The sequence below is a fragment of the Lepisma saccharinum genome, chromosome 10, assembly GCF_977018435.1.
Source record: "Lepisma saccharinum chromosome 10, izLepSacc3.1, whole genome shotgun sequence".
Classification (NCBI taxonomy): domain Eukaryota; kingdom Metazoa; phylum Arthropoda; class Insecta; order Zygentoma; family Lepismatidae; genus Lepisma; species Lepisma saccharinum.
In genome coordinates, this window is record NC_139238.1 from 75,868,218 (window position 1) to 75,884,655 (window position 16,438).

The window sequence follows — 16,438 nt, forward strand, 5'->3', positions numbered from 1 at the left end:
TCATAAAAGCAAAATAATCCACACGAAAATCCAGCGTTGTTACAGGATTCATTACGTAAGGTAAAACAGCGGCCAATTTGTAGTATGGGATACGCTGCCGCAAATGACGTCTCACTTTAAATCCAATGCTCTTTCTTTTGTACTTATTGCTTCACCTTTATGGTTAACTCTTTGCACCAGTAATCATTTCCCATAAATTTGGCTTCTTTCTTGCATGCGAATTGAATATATTTTACTTGCATTTTTTTTCTAGGCAAAATGATATAACATGGAAATGTATATTTCTAAGGTTTGATATAGATAGGAGTGTATTTGAAATTTGTTTGTAGATTTTATGTAAATTGTATCTTATGTAAATAAAATATATAATGGGCATAAACAGCCATATGCAATGCTGTAAGTCCAATAAATATATTGATGATGATGATCAAAACAAGACAAAGACAGTTCGTAAATTTATTGCGGTTGGAAACTTTGACAAGCATCCTCATAACGATTTTTGTTCCGCCAAATATAGTGCACTTCGTAAAATAACTTGGTGACATGGTAAGGCAAGATAAGTGTGAACATTTTGTAGTAATATGCATTGTAACTTTCAATAAGCTTAGAGATTTGTGTACATAATGATATTTTATGACTGATTATTTTCTAAAAATAATCATGTGAACAGCAAGGAAGTAGTGCCACTTTCAACATAACGAGTTCTATGCGGTAGTCGGCGGTAATGAATCAGCTGACGCGGAGTGATACATCGAATCGGTGAGACGATTTGTTTACAGAAGGTCTCAGGGTTGGTGATTTACACGTTACGTCTAGATTTTACAGTCTTTTTCTTGGTCTCGTCAGGTCTCGAAGGGAGAGGAGTCATACCCACACCCTCTGGCCCAGCATTCTTAAAAAACAAGGATGTCACACAGTCATCTCGATATCATCTTACATGAAACCGTCTGTCTTCTATCGTATACTCTTGTAGTTTAACCACCATCTTATAACTCTGAAAATGTAACCTTATCAGCTACAGGAATAGTTGCTATGTATTCAGAGATACAGTATTTAGTAATGCTTTCCGCATACAGTGCAACCCCAATTTTATGCAACCCTATTGTACGTGGATGATACAATTTTCAACATTTTCACTTATTCAACTTGATCCCCTGAAAAATGTAAAATCTAGGTTCCACTCCACTTTCGATGTAAGAAAGAAAACTATTAAGAAACTTGCTTGAAACTATTTTCTTCCGTCCAGTCCATTGCAAGAAAATGGAACTCTTCGAAACATTTGATTTTCGTCATTTATATTCTTATTTTATAACTTGAATATTTATATCACCAGGATCAAGAAGGACAATGATTTATGAAATTATAAATGGGAAAACTATTTTGGACTATTTTTGCTTGTCTCTCAATACTGAAATAAGCCACTAGAAAACAACGCAACTTACGGCAGTTCCCACGAATAAAAATAATTAATGCTCTTATTAAAATGAATCGTAGATAAACTCGTAATCAAGAATTAAATTTTGGCACTAAGCAGCCACCTAGCACACAGAAGAACAATGATTAATACATCGTACATGAATAAATAATGTATATTGTTGTGTTTTCAGGCTTTGCATCATTGTAACCTTACATTAATATTATACTTTGCAGTTTGCAGGCTGCATTACCTCAACGAGAGATCGACAATGTGCAATTCTGTGCAAGTAATGTAACTGCCCCCTTAGAATATTTTGTGCTCCCCCTTCCATCCCCCCCAGACACTTTCCCCCGGCGCCGTCACTGCATGGACAAGGTAGGAAATTTGACTGGATGGAAAACCTGGAGGTAAAGGCACCTGCATAAAGACGAAGACGAAGATGGAATGACCATGAAAATCTAGACCTGATCGTAGTGATCTTGCCCGTTACAAACCTTGCTTTGCTGTCGTTCGGGTTTAGGAATACTCGAGTGTTGGGTAGTTAGTTTGCATGTTAAATACAGGGTTATTTAAAATGAAGGAATTTTCCAAATGTTATTTCCAACAAACAATAATCCACACATCATTGGATAGATTAAGGTTCAAAGTATTGTTCTACGACAATTGGTGCACTAACAATGACTTTCTCTCTCGTTGCGGGTAAATGACGCCAAAAGCTAAACTTGGGTGCAGTCCACTAGCGCACAAAAATGTGAAAGTGTGCGCTCGTGGTATATGAAAGGTGCCACGAGCGCACAACATCCAATGCTGCGTTGCCACATCTATGTTGTGTAATGGCTGACCATCCTTCGGAGATCATCATCCTTCCTTCCCTCATTGAAATGACCTCTTTGGATAGGTTATTTTTGTTAGGTTAGGTTAGGTTAGGTAAGGTAAGGTTAGTTTAGAAAGAAATAATTTAAGAGTGAGTATAAAATTAGCATATACAGGGTGCTCGGAAATTCCCCTTACAAACTTCTATGGCAAGTAGAGGGGACTGAGTAGACAATATTTGGAATAGTAACACATGTCCGGAAACGTAGAGTTTCCGTGCTACAACCATGACAATGTGTCGGATGTGCCTGTGTTGGTATGCAACCGGGTAGGCAGTACATGACGTCAGAAGATCACCTGATGGCACGTGACGTCTACAAATTGTTGCGTTCCACTGTCGACACAGGTTTGGATTGATTGATTTGGTGTTTTAAGTCCACTTTATGCACAGTAAGGCTAATCAGGACTGGACCTACAGTTTAAAGTGGGATCCGAACCACTATGTGCCTCTACCGGGTATCGAACCCGGGACCCCTTGATTACAAGGCGAGGACGCTACCACTGCGCCATCGGGGAGGCCCGTGTCGACACAGGTGTTGATCAATGAATAGTAAGTTTCTTTTTTGTTCCCTTGGAATTGTTACCAAATAAATTTGTTTGTATTATAAACTGAGTCACACGTCATTCGCTTCTGTACCTTACGTAACACCTCATTTGACATGGTTGTAATAAATGATTACACTTTAGGTCATCAGGTGATCTTCTGACGTCATGTACTGCCTACCCGGTGGCATACCAACACAGGCACATCCGACACATTGTCATGGTTGTAGCACGGAAACGGTACGTTTCCGGACATGGGTTCCTATTCCAAATATTGTCTACTCAGTCCCCTCTACTTGCCCTAGGAGTTTGTAAGGGGAATTTCCGAGCACCCTGTAGAAATAAGATTACGCCAATATGCATTCATGTTTGGAAACAGTTGACACAACGTGGCAACATCGCCATGAATTTTGTGCGCTCGTGATATACATTTTTAACCACAAGCGCACGCAGGCTTTTGTTTGTGCGCTCCCGGCCTACGGCCCTAAAATTTGCGAACCCATTGTGCAAGTGCAACGTGAATTCCGACGTAGATTCAACAAACAGCCTCCTCGTCATAAGCAAGTTTCAAACTTGGAACCTTCCTCTGAATCCAATGATGTGCGGATTATGTTCTTGTCGTGTATGGTTTGTTGGAAATAACATTTTGAAATATGCCCCTTCTTTTTTACTAACCCGGTTAGATTCAGTAGCCAAGTGGTTAGCTCCCTCGTCTTCGGTGCGAGTGGTCCCGGGTTCGATTCCCGTGGGAGCCCCCCAAAATTTCAGCCCAGTTCACCCAGCGTCGTGAGGACAATTGGGAAGCTACTTGAAAAGAAGTAGCTGCTCCGGTCAAGAAAGCCAGAAAACAGCGGCGATGGGAACCGATGCGCTGACCACGCGTCACCCAATGAAAAGCCGCTCTAGCAGACTGGCAGGGTCTGGCCCTTCGAGGGCTGTTGCGCTACGGAGAAAGTTGTAGTTTTGAGAGCTCGGTCGTAACGTAACCACTTTTAGCTCCCTCCAAAATTGATAGACATAACATGCAATATGAATAATTAAAATACGACCAAATAAAAGTATTATTAATACAAACCTATCGATATACTATGAACGAAGATGTGCCTGCAAGATGTAAAATATGAAAGACACTGTTTCAAAACATGAAAATTTACAAAACTAATACAAAATAATATGTTTTATAAAGCTATTTTGTGGTAGATGTCTGAAATATAAGCTTGTTTACTAGGGTCAAATTTATTGTGGTAGATGTCTGAAATATAAGCTTGTTTACTAGGGTCAAATTTATGTATGTACAATGTTTATGCTGCCATCTGCTCGCGAAAACTGAACCTAAGCACCTGCCAACGCACAGGTTTGCCAAAAATATCATAATATGCAAAATAGGTTACGCTTGCTGTTCACAAGCGGGCATGAAAGCCCGAACCAGACCTGGTATAGTCACAGGAATTGATGGTTACACATTTAAGTAAAATTTACGATTACGTAGCCTATGAGGGTCGTGTCCTTTGCATTAATACGATTTGCATGCTGCATTATCTCGACAAGAGTTGGTACGTACACGCGTATACATTATGTGCAAGCAATAGTTTGTCGCCCTCCTACCGCCCAGCAGGCACTTTGGCCTGGCGCGTCACTGTTCAACTATACGTTTAAAATAAAAGTATACAGGGTGTATCATAAGTAATAGCGCAAACTGATACAGTTGAAAGTACACGATAATAGAAGCAAAAAAGTCTCAGTAAACATGGGTCTGCAAACGAGCCGTTTTCGAGATAATTGCGAATGTGTGGTTACAAGCCGCCACTGACTTCATTGTTTGTAAACGTCGTCCTAGTTGGTAAAATGCTAAAATTACAGTAAGAAGAGTCATTGGAGATCTCATTGCCTTTATTGAACATTCTACTTACTTTAACGAAAGTTAGCATGTTACATGTTACAATTATTGTACACTCGTACCTGTTAAAGGAGGTCCTTGCATCTGGATGCAATACTGTACGCGATTCCGCATTGCGTTTTGAATTCTTTCGAACATCCCCGGTTTATTTCAGAATTGGTCACAAGCATGTACAGTCACGGACAGTGCTGGGTTTTAATGATTCCATTGAAAGTCAATGCATTCATTACAGCCCAGAACTGTCCGTGACTGTACAATTCTCTGTACTGATTGTATCCATCCTGTTCGATTACAACGCCACCTCTCGGAAATGTTCTGTTTTTTAAACAAAGAGCAAACCTCGGAACGCGCAAGGAGTAAAGCACTCGGTGTTTACAATCAGTGACGGCTTCTAACCACACATTCGCACACATTATTAGCATTTTACCAACTAGGACGACTTTTGCAAACAATGAAGTCAGTGGCGGCTTGTAACCACACATTCGCAATTATCTAGAAAACGACTCGTTTGCAGACTCATGTTTACTAAGACTTTTTTGCTTCTATTATCGTGTACTTTCACCTGTGTCAGTTTGCGCTATTACTTATGATACACCCTGTATATTAAAGCATAGTGGAATGCCGACCTCCGTGGCAGAGTAATTAACACTCAAGTACCGCGGAAAGTAGCTTGTGTCTTTTCACCTTACCCTCAAGTTTCATGCAATTATTATTATTTAGTAGTTTACTTCTCATTAACACAGCGTGCTACTTACCGCGGTGCATGGGTGTTCTTTGTGAATGTCCCTTCATCAATTTCATCATGTCAGCACTCATCTTCGCGATGAGTCAAAAGTGGAAGAAAAGCGAAATGGAATATACCAAATGACTCATAGTGAAATTTCCATTTCTCTACAAATATGGTAAAGGCAAATTTCCCCGTACACTTTGCACCATGCCATGGGGGTGCATAGGGGGATGTGGGGGTAGGACCCCACACATTATATCGATCTCTGCCATGTTAGAGATGATATCATCAGCATCATGCTCCGGCTGCCTTTGCCCCACAGGGTTGACCCAGGTGTTCATTGATTTAAGGCTGGGTGAGCCCCGGAGCCTCTTTATGCAGGGACATGGCCGGGAAAATTCCGACCTTAGGTCACCCGGTAAATTTTCCGTATCCGGAAAACGGATTTCTTCAAATTTACAGGAGAAATTACTTACCGAATGCAGTTTCTTTATAGTTGTGGAAGTTCGGGAAAGTGTTTTCTCGCATCTTTCATTGAATTTGGTCGGTAAATCATCTATTTTTCGATATAAATGTGTGGCCGATGCACGAAAGCTGTTGCATCCATTTCCGTCCTGTCGGATGTTGCCTGTGTGTGATGACGTAATCCCGGACAATGTTTCCAAACACGTGTTTTTGTAACTGAAGAAGGTACGTTTCCGCAAATGGTTTGTGGAGCTATGTGTCAATGGTTCGTGGGGCTATGTGTCAAAGGTTCGTGGGGCTATGCTAAAATGCTGTGTGGGGCTACGCATCTTTTTTTTCTAAACCAATTTTTAACTATTCTAATCTAAACGTGACCCAACCTAACCTAACCTTACCGGAAATGGTTCGTGGGGCTATGCGTCAATGGTTTGTGGGTCTACGTAGGTATTTTTGGATGTAGTGGGGTGGAAACACTGCATGCCGAGAACGGTAGTGAAACTGTGACCGCCATTTTGCATGTTACCGAAGGGGGAAAAAATAAGAAAACTTGCTCGATATGTCGCAAATAGAGCTTATTTCCGTGAAATAAGCGAAATGCCACCTTTAGCAATGTTTCTCAATGCAGAATACGTAAGTACGAATATTGAAATTACATGAATTAGCAAATTTCAGCCGTTTTCTGGAGATAAGAAATTTACCTTTTTTTCTTTAGGAGATAAAACAAAGATCCCTAAACGTCAGCCTTCTGTACACATCAAATTCGTATCAATTAATCTGAAATCTCTTTTTCATTCAGGACAGACGATCACAAACATTCATGCCTTAACTGGGATTCGAACACGGGACCCAGGTGTCGTATTGCGCTGTGCTAACCACTCAGCCACTGGGATCGATACCCACCGCGGGTCCCTACAAATATGTTAGTGGCAATTTATTCATCGGCTTGGTTATACAACCACTGAAACAAGTGACGTTAATTGAATGTCAGATCGAACGGAGAAAGCATCACCGAATACCTGTAAATACAAAAGGAGCACCACTTGTGGTTTGGTTCACGCGATTCATATTCGGTACCGCTCTTGCCACACATTTCTCCCGCCCTTCCCAGCATGCAAAGCGAGCCATGGGAAATAGGAGATGCACGCAAATCCCATAAATTGGAGAAACACTTTCTCTTCCATGCGATCTTGGGAACTCCGTCACGCCATTCTCAGTCCGCGTCGTAAAATAACGTCTCCAGTTTCCGTTCGCAAGGTGTAATACGCCACTTCCGGTTGAGGAGGAACTCAATATTGGCGACCGCGAAGAATCATAAATTGTGTTACCTGTTGCTTCCAAGAAACCCGGGAGGCGTTAGTTTTGATTTCCGAAGGTTCTACTTTCGAACTCAACTCTCTGGAACGGATGCCGACTTGAGCGCCTCTGGTGGCGCGGTCGACAGCCGCTTTGCCAAGACGTCTACATGCAGGTGGGCCAATAACTGGTAGGGAACGGTTACTGGTTGACGAGCAATGATGTTAATTTATAAGCTATAAAGATGTCCATCTTAGGGGGAGGGGGAACTAATGTATATTACAATACGGGACAAGTATCATAAATTAAAATAAAGTATCTTGATTTAAAGTCAACGTACGGAGATAAACTAAAAAAAAACAAATGCACGTATCTCTAATTTAATGCTCAATATGAGATTCAAGAATTGAAACAAAGCATCATCACAGAACGACCTGTTCGCAGATTTCCACTTTTCTAATTGTTATGGTCCAATAGAATAGAAGTGAAAATCAAGTTTCTTTTAAGTCCATGGGCTAAACGGGACTGGACCTACAGTTTAAAGTGAGATCTCGAAGGACAAGTCTTGGTCTTGTCCAGTGCTCCTCGTTGGGGGGGGGGGTGAGGAGGATAATCCCCCAGCTAAACCCAAGATTCGACCAAACACCCACCCCACCCCACCCCTCCCAACTAACATTTTCCACTGTAAAAGCTGCATTTTTCTTAATAACGTTCTCTTTTTGGCAAATGTTTACGTAGCACGGGTGAAGATTATATTAGCACCTGCTAAACGGGGCATGCATGAAAGTAAGGTAAAGTTGCCCGTGCATAAAGCACCTTGCTATGAAGGCACATTTAGGGGATGTTGGAGGTAGGGCCACACACATTCTCGATCTCGGCCACTTTGGAGGTGATATGATCAACATCACGCTCCGGCCGCTGTTACCCCTCAAGGTTGTCCTCAGGTACCCATTGATTTGAGGCTGGGTGGGCTCCAGAGCCGCTTTATGCTGTATGCAGTAATTGGCAAATGGCTAGTTTGGACCCTGATGTGAAGGTTTAGTTCCAAGATTCTCCTGTTGTCACCAAAACTTGGTATGCCAGGACTTCTGTTACCCCTTTCCTCTAGGAAAATCAAATGCCAATATTGTCAACCCTCTCCAAAGATACCCAGATGCCAACCTCCCTTCCAAGAAGTACACCGTTGACAGAGTTGCCAGGTCCAGCACAATAGAACCATAGAACCGGAACATTTTATCTCGCACAATTTAAATTCGGTCCAAGTTGCATTGTTTCATTGCAATACAGAATTTGGACCGGATTTAAATTGATCCTCATAGAAGGATTCTGGATCGTATTTAAATTGATCCAATCAAATAAAAAGGTTTCTGGACAATATTTAAATTGGTCCGGAAAAAAACGTACCTGGGCAATACTTAAATTGATCCGGAAAAAGGTACCTAGACTGTATTTAAATTCATCCGGAAAAAGGGTTCCTGGACCGAATTCAACTACTTTAAGGCCTTCCCGATTGCGCAGTGGTAGCGTCGTCGCCTTGTAATCAAGGGGTCCCCGGTTCGATACCCGGTGGAGGCACATAGTGGTTCGGATCACACCTTAAACTGTAGGTCCAGTCCCGATTAGCCTTACTGTGCATAAAGTAGACTTAAAACACCAAATCAATCAATCAATCAAATCAAATACTTTAAACATAAAACGATTGTTTACGGTCTAGAACCCATTTACACATCTTCTCTCCCGGACGGGAATTGAACTTACGGACCTTTAATAACCCTGCCGTGGACTGCGTTTTGCAGACTAGCGAGGCTGTGGCGTCCGGACTCGCATTCGTCCATCTCACCGTGTCACCATTCATCCTCATCTTCGCATTTAGCCAAAAGTGGCAGAAAAGCCAAGTAAAACGTATCAAATCAAACAACCTTGATGAGTTGTCAGAAAAGTGGGATGATGATGAATGACAAAAAAGGAAGGACAATATTCTTAGAGGGGCTGAAAACTAAATTTCCCTGATTAGGGATAAATTTGGAAATGTAAAGCTTGTGAAATACATTTAGGAGGGGGGTTTAAGAGACTCCCATCCCCTACATTGAACGTCGGCAAGAAAGTGAGTATTGCGATAGAATGGGGTTGGGTGTACGGTTACTAAAGACAGATTTTTTTACGATTGGGGGGGGGGGCGGTTACTTCCTTTCAGAGATCAGTGTTGCTACAATCTAAGGGAAAATTTCCCTATTTCCCTTCATCTAAATAGTCATGTATTCATAGTAATAAGTGCGTACTTGTGGTATTGGCAGTATTTTCATTGTTCTATGCAAAATATTATAGCCCATCCAGGGGTCCGAACCCTGGTTCGAACAATCGTTTGTTCCATTATCCATTTTATACGTTCATCTTCGGATAATAGTGATGCACAAGGAAGTAGGACTGACTGTGTTAATTTTGCTAAAAGATATAAGTTGGCAAATAAATAAATTTATCTTTTAATTTTACTTACGCGAGATTGAATTCTCGATAAAGTTCAAATTGACACTTACATCGCAAACTACAGTGTTTCGAACTGGTTTTGGAACTAAAAATTTACATAAAAGTACCTTATAAAATTAAAATATTGTTTTCATTTTTATGATACAGTATTTCAAATATAGATTTAATTTGTTTTACAGTGCCATCTGTTGACAGGAAATTTTACTAAGTTGTTACCAATATGAGAATACACACTTGGTAGTTTTCTTTCCCTTAAGAAGTCGTTCTTAGAATGACTACTTGAATGAACTACAAGCAAAACAACCTACGCAGATTCCTGTCCACCGTACTCTCGCGACCAGGAGAGGGGGAGAGTGTACCATGCTTCCTTATGGCCCGAGTTGAACGGAAGAAGGGAAAGCTGCCCGGGGGCTTTTCGTCCAAGGTTTCTTTCCTTGTGGTCGCTCTATACTGCTGGTCGTTACAAAGGAACAGAGGTATTTTTGGTTGGCTTTAACCCGAATTATTATCTGTGTGAAATTTGGAGCTTTTCATTGTTCTTTCTGAAATTAAAACTCTCTAATCAAGTTTCCTATATAGTATGAAAATAAGTTCTTGTTCATCTACTTACACACACACACGCACACACACACACACAGAGAGAGAGAGAGAGAGAGAGAGAGAGAGCAACTAATAATTCATTGACTGTACAGATTTGATTTGATTTGTGTTATTTAGAGTAATTTTTCTGCTACTTTGGCTAACCGCGACTACGAGGATGAGTGATGGATGATATCATGAAACTGATGGACACTCATGCCCAAGCCGGAATTCGAACCCGGGATCCCTTGTGTCGTACCAGACTATAGTAGCCTCTCCATCACGGAAGTCGGCATTGACTGTACTGGACGTGAGGAAATCATTCGTGTGCATTTCTGTAAAACACTATGAATTATAGGAAATTCTGACAGAAAAGAATGGTTATTGGAATAACCTCAGAAATATATTTTTTAACATTAGTACATTAAATTATATATATTCCTCACAAGTTCCATGAGAAAGTTTTTCTAAATGTAGACAAAACTAATACCTCCCATACTAACCACGGCCTGCGTTATATTTAGGTTTTTCAAACTCACGTAGCTCCATTTGACGTCACTGTTCGTCAACCAATGCCCATTCGTTACTATTCATTGACCCACCCTGCAGATTACTGACCTTGCACAAGGTTACGCACGATTTTTTTTCGGTGGGGCTGGAGTGTAAAGTGGGTATTACATAGCTATTTTTAATCTTCATTATAAAAGTTGTTCAAAGACAAACACTCATTATCAACTCGCTGGAAATGCTTATCAATACTACAGGTAACACTATTTCTATGTAAAGAGTGCGAGCACTATTTTGCTAAAATGAGAAAATGAACCACAGCAAGAAACTCAGATAACATTAATTTGTTTTCATGCGCAGCTACACCCTTGTTTGAATACTAACATTTTGCAAGCTCTTTCTTAAAGGACAGAATAGACAGAGCACTCAACCTCTCGTTACCAATTCGATTACGAAGGTAACACTTGATTTGCCGCAACCAGCCGTTGACGGAGGTATGCCAATTTAAAGAACACAAAACTTATAAATTTCGTGAAAGGCAATTTTGAATGTTTCAATCATTGCAAACAGCTACTGAAGGGTTGTGCCATAACTCTAAGCTGTCCAATTCTTAACAGTGTAGTAAGTGGCGGAAGATTGTGGCTTATCGTGCTTCAGAAAAGCGGCACTAACTTAATAAAGTAGGTATCAAATGAACAATACCTCCATTGAATAGAAAGTGTGTTAATGATACCATTTTCTCTTCCAATGATGAAATATCTTACGTTTTCTTGTTCAACGACTGGAATTCAGAACTTAAGGCTAAAAATGGTGAGTTATTTGCGTTCCCGTCTGCGAAAGCGCTATATACATAAATTTTTCACCAGAAAATGATCTGTGAGTACTTTTTTAAAAGTTAATTACTGTAGTAGTGTTTTCTATGACGACATACATAATACGTATTGTAAATGGTTAATGGCCGCGGTGGCTCAATCGGTAACGCGTCTGACTACCATGCTCAAGGTCCCGGGTTCGATCCCCGGCCGGTTCAAATCCGGGAACTTTTCTAACGGTGGAAGCGGCCCCGGCACCCACCCAGCGTCGAATAACATGGGTACCTGGGGGAAACCCTGGGGGGTAAAGGCGGTCAGGGGCGTGATGCTGATCACATCACCTCCACTCAGGACCGGATCAAGAAAGTGTGGGGCGTTACCCCCACACCCCCTATACGCCTTCATGGCGTGGTGCTATGCACAGGGGAACACTTTACTTTTTTTTTTTACTTTTCTTTAAATGGTTAATGTGTAGAAAGAACTGTATTGCAACAATACAATTTCAGTCCCTGGTTAGCACGATTTTTTTTAACACGAACTCTTGATTTTTCGGTCCCTTGGGATTCGAGTTAACGAGGGTTTACTGTAGTTGCAACTCTTGCACTGGGCATCTTGATTAGTGAAAATAACTGCTGAAGACTTTAATATTATTTTAGAATATATTATGCATGAATACTGATCAGCAAAAATTTATTCTCCTCCACTGAATCGTAATTAGCCAATGTAACGATACAGCAGAAATTTTCTAACATCACAAATAATAATTAATTCACATGTAGAACTAGGACTGTGAGCAATAAAATTGCCCAAGCGTGCTGATCTTCGCATCGTCGTGCAATGATTAGTTGATTGTATTTGTATGAAGGTCCAGAGGCTAATCGGGATAAGACCTACAACTTCTACTGAAATCTGAAACACTTATTGAAATGATCGCCACCGGGGATCAAATCCCGGAACCCTTGATATCAAGGCAGTAGTCTTATAACTAGACTATCGGGCCTGGGACCCCAATTTTATTTTTTCCAATTATTAGTACAGTAAACCTCGTTAACACAAACTCGCTTAAGACGAACACTCAGTTAACATGAACAAAATGTTGGTCCCAGCAGGAAGTTTTATCGGTTAATGCGAATTTCGGTTACCACGAATTACGAACTGTTTCTTAGTCCGTTGCGTCATTATATCTCATTTAACAACAACGTTCAAGGTTTTTCATATTTTTTTTTCTGTTGTTCCTCTGCTAGGTATGTAAGAAATCGCTCAACAATCTTTGTCAACAATCAACTTATACAGTATTGTAACCAACAGATTCAGATCACAATGTGTTCAAATGTGTTTTTCTATTGTTTAAAACATGGCCAGTACGAGTAACATAAAGATTAAAACTTGGGTGCAATTGCTCGACAATCGCGATAATCGCGTCAACAATGAGCTTATACGTATTTAACCAACGAATTCAGTTGTGTGTTACGTATTGTAAATGGTTAATGCGTAGAAAGAATTGTATTGCAACAATAAAATTTGAGTCCTCGGTTAGCACGAATTTTTTTAACACGAACTCTTGATTTTTCGGTCCCTTGGGATTCGGGTTAACGAGGGTTTACTGTATTTAATAATAAGGTAGTTTGTGTACTCTTTGATTCTTTGACAAGATATTTCTCCCTACCGAATTTTTACAGCGATAAAGATAGATATAACTATGAAATCAATGAGAGAACATCGCTCACACTCTTGCAGCTGTTGGTACTTGAATGAGGAACTAACAAACAGAAGATAAACATAAGGCTTCTTTAGATTCTGAACGTCGTTCTACGTATAAAATTCATTTTTCGTGCCTGTTAGACCTATTCCTAAATATAGTGATACGATTTACAGAGGCTAATAATTCTACACATTTAGCTGTATGCTCGTATGCCAAAAATCTCATAGCCACTGAAATGGCCATTTCTTTTGTCTGGCAGCAGATTTCGCAGCAAGTTTGGCGACTCATCAGTGACGGCCGATGAAGGGGGGCTGCAGGACCCCCAAACAAGTTATATTTTGTTGCCATTAGTGCAAAAATTAAATATTTATACTTCCGCTATTTTACTGCGTCCCGTTGCGCTGTGCGAAGCTTTCAAATGCACTTGGCGCGCGACAAGTGGCAAACTGGTATATGAAGCCGCTTCCCCCTCGGGGACTGCCAATACATCTCCATGTTAACTCTAACGTAAGCACTGCTTCCACTTCCCTCCCTGCTAGGCCCTTGTCAATGCTGAAAAGCTGACTGCATTCACTTGCAGTCCAATCCTGCAGTCTAATGTACGGTGTCGCTGCCAAGTGGTAGAAATCGAAACCCCTCACACTATGACGGCCGCGCATAAACATGCGATTACCGAGAGAAACAGTGGCCTGCCATGTAGCGAGTCCGTTTCGCTTGTCAGTAAGTGCGTGATAGTTTAAGTTTTCGAATCGATTCAAAGAGTTAATTGTTTTCTAGCAGTAAGTTATATAATCTGGTGTTCTGAATGGTAAATAGTACAAGTAAAAATGAATAATTTAATGAAAGACAGCCGCATGAGTTCATGAGGCCAATTACTTAGTATCAAATTACCGTTGGCCACTGTTATCCAGGCATATCTGCAGTGTCCCCTCCCTTTGATATTAGAACATAATAAAGTAGCCTTGCGATCTAACAGAACTAGAAATTGTACTTGAACATTGTACTTGCTCCAATGAAAGATTTATAATATAAAACGTAAACTTCTACTTTCGAAGTTTTCGGTTGAAATGCGTCTACAAAAATCTAGGGGGTTACAGGGGGCTGAGACTTGTTTTTGAAGGCTTCATCCCCCTACCCCCCCCCTTTCCGTAGCGCCGTCCCTGCTTTCAAGATCTTCCTTTCTCGTTCCAGCGAAAATTTATGACACGAAAGAAGAAAAAACATCTACACGCTTCGAAACTCGCGTGTAAACATTCACACAAGAGCGTCCCTCGTTGAGGACTTGTCGTACGCATGTGACGTCATACGTTCCTGTTTACGAACGCTAACGGTCGAAGTGCCCTGTTTTCTTTTTCGAACGAGCAGCACGCGAGACTATAGAATCTTCAAGATGTCGAAATCCAGATCATTGTGTTCACGTGAAGATTCATTCTTGTTCTCACGGCTTTGCTGGTGTGGCACACGATTTCCTTAATACGCCGATACCTTCTTGCAAAAAGGCCGGTGCAGAAATTCTATTCAACGTCATCATTGGTAGGTCACGGATCGCAACGTAGCAGCATCACAGTACAAAATATGATAAAATTTCCGTTCAATAACCGGAAACTGACACAGTCTGAGTCGACACGTGTCGCTTGAGGATTTCACCAATCAAAAGCTGGCTAGTTCGGCCTGCCATGCCGCTACGGCGTCAAACATTGCTGCTGATTGGCTCGTTCCCAATCGGCATATGTCGCGTGTCGCTTCGGTGTGAATTCTGACTTATAATTCGTGCTGTAATATATTCGCAACCATGCTTTGCTTACAGAGATAACAATCGCCCCTGTAAGTTCAAGATTCTATACAGTGCTCTGACAATTAGTACATCACTGAAAGAATTCATTTAATGCCATATTATTTGCAGCGATTATATATTTTAAAAGTAATTTATGGTACCAGAGTAATAGCAGAGGCGCAATCAACATTCTTGGGGGAAGATATTTGTCTTAAAATAATATTAAATTCAACATGTATACATACTTCTAAATGGTAACACAGTTAAGCCTTGTCTCCATGTTAATAAAACATTAAAATACTGACAAAGGCAAAATTTTATAATATAAAAAATATATAGGCTACACTACAAACGTTCTCTTTTCTTCCTTCTTCTTGTTCGCTATCCTATAAAATACTGCAACCTCAGAAAAATGTGCAGCAGAAGTGATGTGAGTGAGGGGACAAAAATAAATTTTGTAAAGAATATGCAAGACAGAATCAAGAAAATATGCACGAAAGAAGAAAAAGAGAGCAAAATAGATCCAATGGGAGCAGCTAGAAAAGAATGGGTACAAAAGGAAGATAGACTTGACGTCAACAGAAGAAGAAGGAAGAAGGAAAGAAGATAAAGAAACAGAAGAGGGAGAAGAGAAAGAAAAATCAGGTGGTTTGGTATAAGGAGTTTGGGGAAAGCCACAGAGACGATAAGCAAATCCTTAGAGAAGCATGCATAGAAACATACAGAAAGGGGGGACGCAGCATTTTAAGGATAGCGAACAAGAAGGAAGAAAACATAACGTTTTTAGTGTAGCCTATATATTTTTTATACTATAAAATTTTGCCTTGGTAATATTTTAATGTTTTATATTTCTAAATATATGTAAAAATAAAAGTTTACATCTTGGCACCATGCTGTGCGATAAGATGGGGGGGAGAGAAATCACAATATTAGTAATTCATATACTTTGTCTGTTTCCAAGTCACTTTCGCTACTAGGTGCACTATATTTAATCCGTTAGATGAACACAAGGGGGAATTTAGTGGGGGCAGATAAAGTAAAGTGTTCAGCAAAGCTAAAAACAGTGACTTTCTTCTTCTACTTTTGGGTAATCGCGATAATGAGAATGACGATGAAATTGATTCGAACCGGGACCCTTGTGTCATAGTGCGCTGTACTAACCACTCCGCCACGGAAGTCGGCTATAAGACACTCGTACTTTATGGGGATTATGACATGATCTGGGAGGGACGCGGCATTAGATTTGGGGGGTGCACCCCTGGATGATAGTTGTGTTTAGGCTAAACATTTATGTTTTTCAATTGTCCCATGAAAAGAACAACAGCGCGTTGGCCTATTGTTTATTTCCAACATATTTGATGCATA

At 40.6% G+C, this 16,438-nt stretch overlaps 1 protein-coding gene across 2 annotated transcripts in view; it reads right to left on the minus strand.

Moving 5' to 3' along the window:
- Cad96Cb (protocadherin Fat 4-like Cad96Ca) overlaps positions 1-16,438 on the minus strand; it is a 244,023-nt gene that overhangs the window by 67,981 nt on the left and 159,604 nt on the right. The gene's annotated exons all lie outside the window — the stretch shown is intronic.